This window comes from Hirundo rustica, chromosome 7 (assembly GCF_015227805.2).
Source record: "Hirundo rustica isolate bHirRus1 chromosome 7, bHirRus1.pri.v3, whole genome shotgun sequence".
NCBI classification, from domain to species: domain Eukaryota; kingdom Metazoa; phylum Chordata; class Aves; order Passeriformes; family Hirundinidae; genus Hirundo; species Hirundo rustica.
Window position 1 is genome coordinate 30,433,232 of NC_053456.1, and position 11,987 is coordinate 30,445,218.

An 11,987-nucleotide genomic window follows, 5' to 3' on the forward strand; every position below is an offset into this window, starting at 1 on the left:
AAACGGCTTGGGGTGTTATCCAGCATTCCCTGACCTCAGGCACAGCCTCTGCTCCCATCCTCTCTGTGGTGAGGAGCCCAGGGTTCCCCAGCCAGCCATGCCAAACCTGCCAGGCACTGCAAGGGCACCTGGGGCTATCAGCATTCCTGCTCTGCTTTTCACCTGAGCTTCTCTCTTCCGGAGCTCTGTAACACCCATTAATTACTACTCTGGGCGGTGTGATGGATTGGGATGGGTTTGGCCTTTGGAGGGAGCGTGGGGGACAGCAGTTCAGTGGGATCCAGCTTTCTCCATGCCTGCATCTCTTCCCCTCGCTCAGGCGGAAAACAACAGCTGTGACAAGCAGGGGAGCAGCATCGCCCACTCCCTACTCCCACTCACACCGGGAAGAAAACAGCCTGCTCTCAGTTCCTCCTCACTTCTGTTGGCTTCCAGCAGTGCCAGGCTGCCAGCAAGGCAAGAAGTCGTGTCAGCAGAGCGGGTGCAACTCTAGAGATAGGGGCAGGTCACCGATTAAACATCTCATTGATTCTTTTCCAAGGATGGGAATTACGGAGTGCCTGGAGCGCTTGTCAACTGTCATTGTTACGGGATGAAGTTCACCTGTAGTAGCCAGCCATGAGCAGAGACTTTGTCAGAGTCAATGATTAGTTATTTATTTCCCTGGATTTCTACAATACTAAGGCGGCACCCATCCAAAAAACTCTGGGCTCGGTGCCATGATCTAAAACATGCACATCCTAAGTTATCTGCCCCCTGTCAGCCTCAACCCCAGCAACACCCAGCTGCGAGCCTTGGGTGGGGGGGAAAGAGAAGGAGGGAAAAAAATAAGGAGGAAAGCAAGAAGCAATCCCCTTGGCAGCCCACCCTTGTCTGGGAAGAGCAGAACCTCCCTCTAATGCTCAGTTACCTGTATTCTCTCCACCTGCAAGTCAGGACACAGGGCAACCCCCGAAGCCTGGTGTGAGCTAACAGCACCACCACTGCCTTATCCTCGCAGCCAGGCTTGGCTAGGGCCTCCTCACACCCCTGCAGGTCACAGGGATGCAGAGGGTGAGGCCAAGAACAAGGATCTCTAAGTCCTGGTTTGAGAGCAGTTTAAACCCGGATGGGAGACCGTCTGCAAGGCGAGAGAGAGCTTTTTCTCAAGCCAGGAAAGGGAACAGTGCCTCTTAATATAGCAAGGGGAGTAATATAAAAAGAGTCTTCCCTATCTCCCACCTCCCATCCCTCCTACATCCTGACTTATTTTAGTGCCTGGATACACCCCGGCATGCAGAAAACCATTAGGGTTGCCAAATGCCTGTTTCAGGAGACAATTTACATACACAAAATAATTTCATTTTTGTTTGCTGCTCCTCATCGGAGCACCTGTGGCTAAGGCTGGCCAGCAACCCTGCCAACAGCTCCTGAAGTTCCAGCAAAATTCCCCTGCTGGCGGGGAGCAGACTGGGCCCCCTGGCCCCAAATCCCAGGAAGCTCCTCTGGTCCTGGCCATGCCTCCAGGTGTGCTGGTGGCCCGGCTGCAGGGACATGGGGAAGGGCCGTATCAGGTCCCTGCCCTCCTCAGCACCTGCCACGGGATGAGGGGGGACCTTAAATGGGTCATGGCCACACAACACCACGGCTGGCAGCAACGCCAAGCCTTTGATTTTGGAGTGAGGACAGCGAGACCCCAGCCGCGGTGGGCTGAGGAAACCTCCCCTCCCACACCAGCTCTCTGCGTCCCAGGAGAGACATCAGTCAGAGCCACAAGGGGAGGTCACAAAGTCACCTGAGACCACAAGGGCTGTTTACATGCAGTTTCGGAAAAAGCCTCAGCAAGTTAGTCTTTTTGGAAGAAATCCTTCAGCTTCCCCATGTTCCAGTGGGGGTCAGCATCCCGCTTCTAGTCCCAGCAGAGCAAAGCTCTTGACCTGTCCCCTGGTACAGGGCACATCTGCCAGAGCATCTCTGCATCCCAAGAGGCTGCGCACTGAGGACCCCAAGCTAATGGCAGCTGTTCCTTAATTTTTGGTCAAACTAAGTATTTTCTGTCACAAAGGCAATCGCAACAGAATCCACCTGTTGGTGAAACATGAGTACTGATGAAAGCTGCCACTTTATAAATGAAGGCTCCTCCATTAAAAAAAAAATAAATCTCATTATATGGAGTTTCATTCTAATAATATTATTTTTACCACTTAAATTACATGTCAGAAGTAGGTACTCTATCATGTCATATTATGACAGGAATAATAGTTGAAATATTCTCCTTTTACTTGCCATTACAATCACAAAGAGCAGCTGTTATCTGGTGCTGTTCAAGACATCTTTTCTTTGTTCTAGATCAAAGTGGCTCCTGTTTGTGCCCCAGCAAAGTCATCAAACCATTTTGTTACAACATGAACATGAGCCACTTTGATCTAGAAACAAAGGCTAGGGAGATTAATCAGTATCTAGCCAAACAACTCTTAATTAAAAAATTAAAAATAAAAATAGCTGAAGCTCTTACATCATACTATGATGTGTAGGTAATTGTAAGGTATGTAATGCACTGCCTTTACAGGGATGACACGAGAAGTTGGAATGGAAAAACATCCATACACACTAACCAGATTGTCCTCAAGTACTCTAAAATTTAAAAAGAAAATAAAATAATTAAAAAAAAAATTCATAAATTATTTTCCCAAAATTCCCATTTATGAAAAACTGAAAATATTTGGGTTTCTTCTAATTCAGCAGCTACAGATTATTTTCCTTTGTGATATTTTATAAGAATCCTGAAACCTATCCTGAACTTTATCTATCATATATTGGGTTTATAAAACACCATCTTCAAATAATGTCTGCTGGAGCCTAATTTGGTTAGTGATGTATTATCGCAGAAGTTTGCTGAATTATTTCTGAACCAGGTGATCTCCAAGGACAAAAAAATATCAGATATAGCAAATCCGGAATATTTCAAAGGCGTGTTTCTGACTCATCAAGAAGGTCCTGGACAAATAATCTAAGATTTTTCTTCAAATTTACAATACATTTATAAATTAAAATAGCAAAATAAATTCTCAAAATAGTCCAATAAAAATATTTGTGCATTGATTGTATAAAGTTTGTAGAAGACATGTCAAAAGACAATCCTAATTCTCAATTTCTAGATTAAAAGATTGCAGGTTTAGGGATGAGGTAATACTCCTTTGTTTCTCTCATCAGCTCTACTGGCCATCTCTTTGGCTGAGTGGGGGAAGGAAGAGCCCCAGCAGTTCCACAGTGCAGAAACCTTGCTGGAGGCTGCAGTGGCAACAGGAGAGGACTGAAGGACCAGGGGCTCGTGTTCTACTCTGGTAGTCCTTAATAAACTCTGTCTCCTGCCCCTCTACTGCAGAGCATCTCTGCTTTCCCTTTGATTTGCTGTCCCTCAGCCTTGATCATTGGTTTTGTTTATGCAAACCCAGAGTCGCATATTTTAAAGGACTCTCAGCATTCCAGCAGATGCAAAGCACAACAGCTGGATATTAATGCAGCTTGGCATCACAACCATTTGGGGCCTTTTTTTTTTTTTTCCTTAATTAATGCTCTACCATATTACAACAAGGAAACAGTTTCTCTTCTTTTATTACCATCCTATCCCTGAGCCAAGTATTAAATAAGACTTAATTTAATTAGTTCTTATATTTTCTCCCCTTGCAAGATTAGTCAGTAACACAAGGCTCCTACCCAGCTCCCTTTCTTGCAGGCAGATAGAAATCCTGCTGATGGTGGTGGGAACATTTCAGACACCTAATTTACATGCAAGATGGATTGCTGGGTTATGAAAAGCAGAAATATTTTCAACCAGTCCTGTGGTTCACCTTTTGCCTTGCCACACATTCCCAAGCTGCTCCGCTCTGCCTGCCCTTCTGCAGCATGTGGGGATGCCACCAGCTTCAGACCTCACTCCCAGCACCACCAGGCTTGTCCCACCTTTGGCTTGTTCCAGAAAAATGAAAGCTGTGAACTGTAGATTCCAGGGTTATATCCTGGCATCCCCTTATCCTGCTGGCATTGCTTCTTTCCCTCACTCCAGCTTTTCGCTGCAGACTAGGCAAGCTGTTTTCCTCACCCTGGTGTTTTGTTGAAGAGAGGAGATGCCTCTGGTCTCTATCTTAAGCACACTCCTATTAGGAGTGGACCTCTGGTGTTCTCAGACTCCCTGGACATTTGGATCCAGATGACATCCTGATAGCTTCTTCATGAGTGTCCCCACCAAAAGCGTGGCAGGAGACCAGGACTGCAGCTTCTACTGGGTTCCCATACTCTACCACTAAAACACCCAATTAACCGGGCCGCTGCCCCAGCAGACCCACTCTCATTCCATCAAGGAGAGGCTTCTGCTGCGAGTTGAAGTCACAGAGTCACTGCTGTGTGTGCCCAAGGTAGAACCCGACCGAGGGGGACCTCGAGGAATGGGACTGTTGGCACAGAGCTCTCCAAGGGGCACAGGCTGCATCAACATGGGTTGGAGCAAGCCTGAGTCACATCCCAATTCTCACCCCGAATGGGAACAGCAGTGAAACAGGGCTGTGCCTCCAAGTGAGTCCCACGCCGTTCCTGGTGCTCGCTCTGGGCAGTGAGCTGTAACAGCAGCTGCTGAGGATGCTGCTGAAGGGTTTGACACCACCAACATCTGGGCTCTGCTAACCATGGCTCACCACCTTGATCCAGCCCTTGCGTGACCAGGAGCAGCAAAACATGCCTGGCAGCCCAGACTGGATCTGGCTTTAGAAATCCTGCAGGTGTTTTGACTTAGGAGTGGGCATCTCTGTGGGCCTGACATTTCTAAGTCTGAAGAGATTTTAGCCTGCTAGTAGTGCTTAACTCTTTCCCAAGGGAAAAGTTCTCGAGAAAGCCTCTTCTTAAAACAATCTTGGCAAAACAACTATCCTTTCGCAAAACAATCTTTCTCCAGGTGGTGTTTTGCTGTTTCTCTAGTTTCACCAATGGGATTCGAGAGGTGTCGTTCCTAGTCACCAATCATGTTAAGTCTGTATCAGAACACCTTATGAAAGGTGCTAAGAATTAGACAATAAAACCTTCTATACTTTTGGCCTTCTGATCTAGAGTATTTTCGTCTTTCTTTCGTGTCCTATGGTGACACATCTCATCCTTTTGAGGCACAATAAATAACTTACACATTGTAATTAGTCACTTAATATCAATTGACATTGACAGCCACAGCCTGGACAGAGCACGGAAAGCAAAGTCCTTGCCAGGAGCCCTTGGGAAGGGGATGCACGATGTCATGTCACACAGATCATCTTTGAGGAAGAAAAAATCTGTCCCAGACGTATTAGCTAGGCAGGGCCTGCTCCACAAAGCACACGCTTCCAGCCAAGAATGGGGAACATCACATTGAAGCAACAAATCCCAGCAAAACCCAGAGCCTTGTGACAAATGCAGCCAAGAGAATGAGCAGGACCCAGCTCTAAGGGTTTCATTCGGTCCAAAACAGAAAACCCATGGGCTGAGTCAGGCTGCTGAGCTGTGAGTCACATCCATCGATTTCCCAGCACTCCTGCCAGCAGGCTTGCCCGAGCAGGGGCTACAGCCTGCCTGCTGCTGGCTCTGCCCTCAGCACCCACCTCAGCTCTGCCTGCGGAAAACCGGGAGCGACACTCCCAGAGAAGAACAAGGAGAATTCTGGCCATGAGCAGTGTCAGGAGGAGAAATCAAACGGCAGCAGCACTGCAAGGGGAAGGGAGGATCGATGGGAAGGGTGAAAGGGCAGAAGAAGCCCGGGCAGGAGTGGGTGTGTGGTCCAGGTACTGGTGACAGCGCACCAGGAGGCTTTGGAGTCTGAGAAAAGCACTCTGCGAAAGGAAAAACACATTCGAGCAGCGAGGTGAAAGGTCTGGAAAAAGCGGCGAGCGAGAGAGAAGGAGTAGGAGGAAACGTGGGCGCAGAAGTAGGTGGTGCCACATAGCAAGTTTCTGATGTAGCCGGGAAAGGCATCCAGAGCTCCCAATTTCCAGGCCCACACCTTCACCAGGAGACCATCTGTGCTCTCCCAGGGGGAAGGAGGCCCCGGGTCAGGCGAGAGCGTTTTCCTCATTCTGCAAAAACTAGCAGGCGGTGCCGAGGCGCGGAACAGCACCGCTTCCCAGGGCTCCTGCGCTGGCAGTGACGCTCCGAGCTGGGTCTGTGCCTGCAGTACCCGCTCGGTGGGAGAGCAGCATCACTGCTCTGGGGCCCACCATACTCACCTGCCTCCTAAAATGGTGTCTCAGCTGATGTTTTAAAAGCATCAGAGGATAGCTTGGTGTTTTTTCTCCCAGTGCACAGCCACAGGTAATCCAATTCCTCCCTTTGGAATATTTTAATGAGGACTTTAGGTTGGATTTCTTTTCTGATTGAAGGTTGTCTTTCAGGAAGACAGTCATTCCCCCAGATTCTGCTGAATGCAGACTAGAGCAAAGCAACCAAACAGTACAGTGGTGGGTCTTCTCATTTCATCTTTTTCCCTCCAGCCTTAACTAAAAGGAAAATTCTAACAATTCTGAATAGGGATTCTTCTTCCTGGTATCATTTGTGTTTGTGAGAGCAGGTAGAACACTCACCTGTTTCCCCAAGTCCTGATGCTGAGGCACCATGGGGAGGACTCACAGGCAGCGTCAGGATTGTCTTCATTGTGGTGCTCAGCTGCACTGAGGGCACATCCCCATTGCACTGGCCTCAGCCCCTGCAAGGCCCCATCCAGCATGGCCTTGAACACTTCCAGAGATGGGACACTCAGAGCTCCTCTGGGCAGCCTGTGCCAAGGCCTCATCACCCTCATAGGAAACATTCCTTCCTAATAACTAATCTAAACCTGCCCTCTGTCAGTTTGAAGCCATTACCCTCTGTCACTACAGGCCCTTGCCAACAATCCCTCTTTAGCTCTCTCGCAGGCCCTCTTTAGGTATTGAAAGGTTGCTGTAAGGCTCTTCAAAGCTTCCCCTTTTCCAAGCTGAACTAGCTCAACTCATCTTCATTGGAGAGGTGGTCCAGCCCTTTGACCACCCTTTGACCACCACTTTGTGGCTCTCCTCTGGACTCATTCCATCAGGTGCACGTTCTGAGGTTGAGGTGTCTGAGATCAGGAGACTGAAATACGGTGCAACGGTTCTCAAAGTCAGGATGTAGCTCATCCACAAAAAACAAGGCACCTCTGGCAGGCACTTCAGCTGCACCTCATGGGGTTGTCAGCAGCAGGTGACACATCCAGCCCCTTCCCCAGCATGGCTGCAGGACTACCCAGAACACCTAACAACGCACACGTCAAAGTGCTTTGCAAATACCACAGACCATGATGAGCAAAACATGTCCCATTAATTTAACAACGAGGGAGTGATGGCTCTGCCAGCCTCACTGCCGGACAGGGGCAGGAGACAAGAAACCAGGCAGTGTCCCCTGCCAGCAGCACACAGCTCCAGGCTGCCAGAAGCTCCGGCACAGCCACAGCAAGCAGCAAACCAAATCAGCCTCTTGCCATCCCATGGGAACGCAAACTTTTGACACCGTTGGAGAGGCCCCATCGATGCGAGCCGTGCATTTACATGTCTCTGCTGTCTCCCTGTGAAATGCAGTCTTGCTGTGTTACCTGTAATAAACATTTAATGCCATGCATTCAGGATCCCTTGTTTGCCCTGTAGAAAGTTTCTCTTCATGCATCAGACTCGGAGAACAAAGCCTGGACTGTTTAGCCGCAGGATTTAACCACCTGTTGTAATACCTTGTTGATCTAATCTTTTGTTTTAATTAAAAGCCTTTCAGTTGGGTTTGCAGGTTTTTTTGCACCCTGCACCCGGCTTGCCACCTGCTTCATTGGCTCTGTCTTGGCTGTGGAGGTCACATCAATCCTCTTCATTGCCTCCAAAGGCATGGAAACAGTAGAAAACAAACAAATCCACCTCAGCAAGTGTCCAGCCTGAGACCCAGCACTGTCTGGCCACTGCTGGGCACAGCAAAGGGTGAAATGGAACAGCTGCCACAAGTGGCAAGCCAACACAGCAATTTGCAGAGTGTCTGCTGCCTTCGAGGCCAGCTCATCTCCATTTGAGGGAAGAAACCAGCTGCCTTTGGGCAGTGAGATGGGACCCCACTCCACCAACACCCAGGGAATTGCTTTGGACACCAAGAGAAAGACATTTGTGTGAGGTTGAGATGCAAACTTGGTTTCTAGCACTGACATGAATTCTCCTCTATCTCATAATTAAAACATACACAGTTGCATCAGGGAACTCCTGCAGTGGTTGCATACTTTAAGATAGCCACTTTGAGTATCATTCCTACTTTTTTCCTCCACAGATTTAAATAAAACCCAGACTTCACCAGCCAGCAGAATTAGCCTTTTTAGTAGGTCACTTCAGAAGAGGAAAATCAGCAAATCAAAAAACAGTATTTTAGAAAATGTTCGTTCCCCCCACCCCTCTGCAGCCTTGCACCGGTGCTGCCTTCCCCAGGCACCTGCAGCAGCTCCTTGGTAAGACACACTCCATTCTCCTTCCCATTAGCAATTCTTTGTTGCTATCAAGCTTTGAAACATTTTCTTATCCTCCTGAGGAGCACAGTGACAAGCTCTTCCAAACTGGCCACGTCTAACACACCAAAATAATTTGGAAACTCTGTACTCACACTGTTTCTGGCACTTCACCTGCCAGTGCTACCAATGCAGCCGGGAATCCAGCATGGCCCCAGGCGGCCCTGTGGAATCACCTTCAGCTAGCACAGCCACCACCACCTGCGAGAACAAAAGGCCAAAACATGATGCAAGAGGAGAGCAAGCAAGGCTTTGGGAATATCGAGTGGCAGCATTTTTTCTTGCCTTTCCCCTGCTTTGGCAAAGAGGCACGTTAAAAGCCGAGACACCTTTGGGTGCCATCACCACCCGCAGCATCCAACACTCTCCTCTGCTTCCCTGGAGGCAGCTGCTGCTGGGAACCGGTGGGTCTGGCCAGCGGGAATACAGGACACAGCGGAGACGGCTGCTCCAAGCCTAGCACGCCGTGCCGCCGAGACCTGTCAGGATGCGTCACAACACGCAGTGTGTCGTGCCTCACCGCTCTGTCGAGCAACAAGCTGGGAAAAAAAAGGGAACAGAAAAAAAAAAAAAGGGATTCGGATCTAATACATGAGTGGGCCGGTATGTGCAAGAGAGATGAATATGAAGTAAAACACGCTGGATGCTACAGTAATAACCGGGCGCACTCCGAGAGGCTGGAAGCGAGCCAGGGAGGGGAGATACGAGAGGGATGCTCTGAGCTCAGTCTGTGCGCGGCGGAGAAGCTGCAGCTCCTGAATGGGCGTGAGGCGGATCCCGAGGGTGCCGCGTGGGCGTCAGGCTGACACTGCTCCACCAAAACCAGTAGGAGCCCACATCACCCCCAGGCTGGGGCCGTGCCCCCTGCCAGGCTCAGCAGGGGTTCACCAGACACCCAGTGTGTGGGGGGGAAAAGCTGGATTTTTGTCCTTTAAGGTGGTTCTTATACATGTGTCAAGTCCAGCGAACTGCGGTGCCAAGCACAGAGATTAGTGACTTCAACAGGCCCCTGCCAAACACAAGAATGTGTGCCCCAGTATTTCTGTAGTGAGGGTGGGACCAGCTCACACTTCTTTATATGGCAATGTTGAACCTAAGGGCCCCTCTGGTAGCAGCTTCGTGTCCATGCAGGTCCCATTTTGGGGACGGGTGGGAGGAGAATGGAGGTCGCAGGCAGGCACCCACTGCCAAGCAGCATCCCTGCCTCCATTCCCTGCCCGCCGGAGGCGGTGGGAGGAAGGGCTGCCTTCCCCGGGTCCTGTGGGCGTTCACATGGCCCCTTTGCAGCAGCCAAACACACATTTACGAAGAGCAAACTTCTAACGGCATGGGGATGAGTCATTACGGGGTTTCAAAATGCGTAAATATGATCACATCCTAATTCAGTGTGTCACAACGAGCTGCATCTGCGGGGTTACTCGGCTCCGCAGAAACCTCGGAAATTCCTGCCCAACCTTGTGATGCAAAAATTCATCTGTATTCGTGTCGCTGCATGCAGAGAGTTAATGTGTTTTTTAGGGCTTTTTTTTAAATTTTGGCACTGGATTTCAGTGGAGGCTTATGTGCAGTGTTACAACCCAGTACTGCTATGTTTTGCATCACAAATTTACAACCGAGTAATAAGTAAACACAAGATTGTTTGGCTTGGATTTTCCAAGGTGATTAAATAATTTTCTAAATAGCTTTGAGAATGAAGCTGTCTGAAATCCCCAGGGTAATAGGAAATTAACTGCATCCCCATACGCTCCATAGACATAGGAGGAATTCAAATTTAGTGAGAAGTAATATAAAATATTTAAGAAAGCAAATAGAATTGAATAAAACCTCTCGCAATGTAAATTAAATCTGCCCAAACCAGCAGTGATTACGTTTGCTGCCATGGCTCCTCCAGAGACTCTGTGTGTGCCCCAGGCTCCATACAGCCCCTACCTCACCAGCATCTGTCACAGACAGTGCACCTCGAACAAAGATGATTTGAAGACCTCCAAATATATTTTTAATGGTCAAAAGCAGTCTTTGTTGCACACTTACCCAAAGAACAGGGAGACAGGAGCATCAGGAATCAGGCTGAGTGGTGGTTTTGGAGTCAGCAGGCGTCTAGAGCACCATCTGATGACCCAAAGGTTTGGCACTAGCCTACATTAGGGCTTCCCAAACTTTCCCACAGCGGGAACCACCTCCACCATTCCCCCCCGGCCGTGAAGCACTGCCAGCTCAGCCCGGCACGGCCGTTCAGCGGGAGGCCTGGCCGGGGGGAGAACCACAGCCCCAAATCAGGTGTGAAGGGGCGCGGCCCTGGCCCGGGGCTCGGGTGACGGGCAGGGCAGGCAGCCCCACCTGCGGCCTCCCCCGAGGGGCCGGCCTTCAGCGCGGGCAGCGGGCCGCCGCCGGGGGAAGGGCCCCGGGCAGCCGTCCCTCCCGAGCAGCTCGAGGAAATTCATATTTCATGTTCTGCTCCTTCTCTGCCCACGGAGTTCTTTCTCGTGGTGGTGCGTAGGTGTATGTGAGGGATTTATCCTTTCCCCACTGAATCACTGCAGCACAACATCTTTTCAACCCTTCTGTACAGCACAAAAGAGCCTCATGGCGTTTCTCCTCATTTTCCTGCTTAAGGAGACAGCCAGCAAGCTCCACAGTGCGACCCAGTCGCACCCCAGCTCAAGGCTGGGAACAGCACGGGCCTCGCTAGCCCTGGTTGTGAGCATGTCTGGAGGGGCACACACCCCTCCTTCTGCCAGCTGGCATCCCGAAAACACATCCTGATGCCAGCCTGAAGGTGCCTGGAATGATGCCGCTCGTTCAGCTGGAAAATGGCTCCACGCTCAAGGGAAGGAGCAGAGCAGGGCGTGCTGAGCACGCGGCGCTCCCCTCACGGCCTCGGGAGCCCGGAACCAAGGCAAAGAGCTGCCAAATCCCAATGGCCACAGTAACAAGCCTTCCTGCTTTAACTAGGGGCAGCTGACGTGCTTCCGTCAGGTCTGATACCAGTGCTGTGCATGAGTTCTCCGTATTTTGGAAGGAAAATGGGAAGGAAATGAGTTCCGCAGCTGTTCTCATGGGCAAAGTCATTGCCATGAGTAGAGGCTCAGCCACAGACAAAGGCCCTCCTGGCTGACCCTCACATCAACTGCTTATTTGGAAAAAGACACAGGAGCTTTAGGCAGGTAGCCAGCAATAAAAAATTAAATTTGGGCTGTATATGGAACCTCCTGAAGCTTCAAATGAACATTAATGATCCTTGTGTGAGTTGTTCCATCCAACAGTGCTTTCCAAACCAAGGATGTCGCAGTGTGAGGAGACGCTGACTCGGGCAGGCCTGAAGCAAACCTGTGGCTCCAGCACCATGTTCTTACTGAACTTTGGGCAGGCACTGCTCAGCCCACGTCATGTTAGAACAAATAGACATCTAAAGGTTTTCCAGTTATACTTGTGTGCAGCCTGTCAGACCAAT

The 11,987-nt window shown here is 49.9% G+C and overlaps 1 long non-coding RNA gene across 1 annotated transcript; it reads right to left on the minus strand.

Moving 5' to 3' along the window:
- Positions 1 to 3,061: 3,061 nt before the first annotated feature.
- On the minus strand, positions 3,062 to 10,781 carry LOC120755157 (uncharacterized). Its single transcript, XR_005701652.2, has 3 exons — positions 10,568 to 10,781; positions 8,632 to 8,737; positions 3,062 to 7,597 (listed from the first exon to the last, which is right to left on the minus strand). It is a non-coding gene; the product is annotated as an uncharacterized LOC120755157 (long non-coding RNA).
- Between the last annotated feature and the right edge of the window lie 1,206 nt (positions 10,782 to 11,987).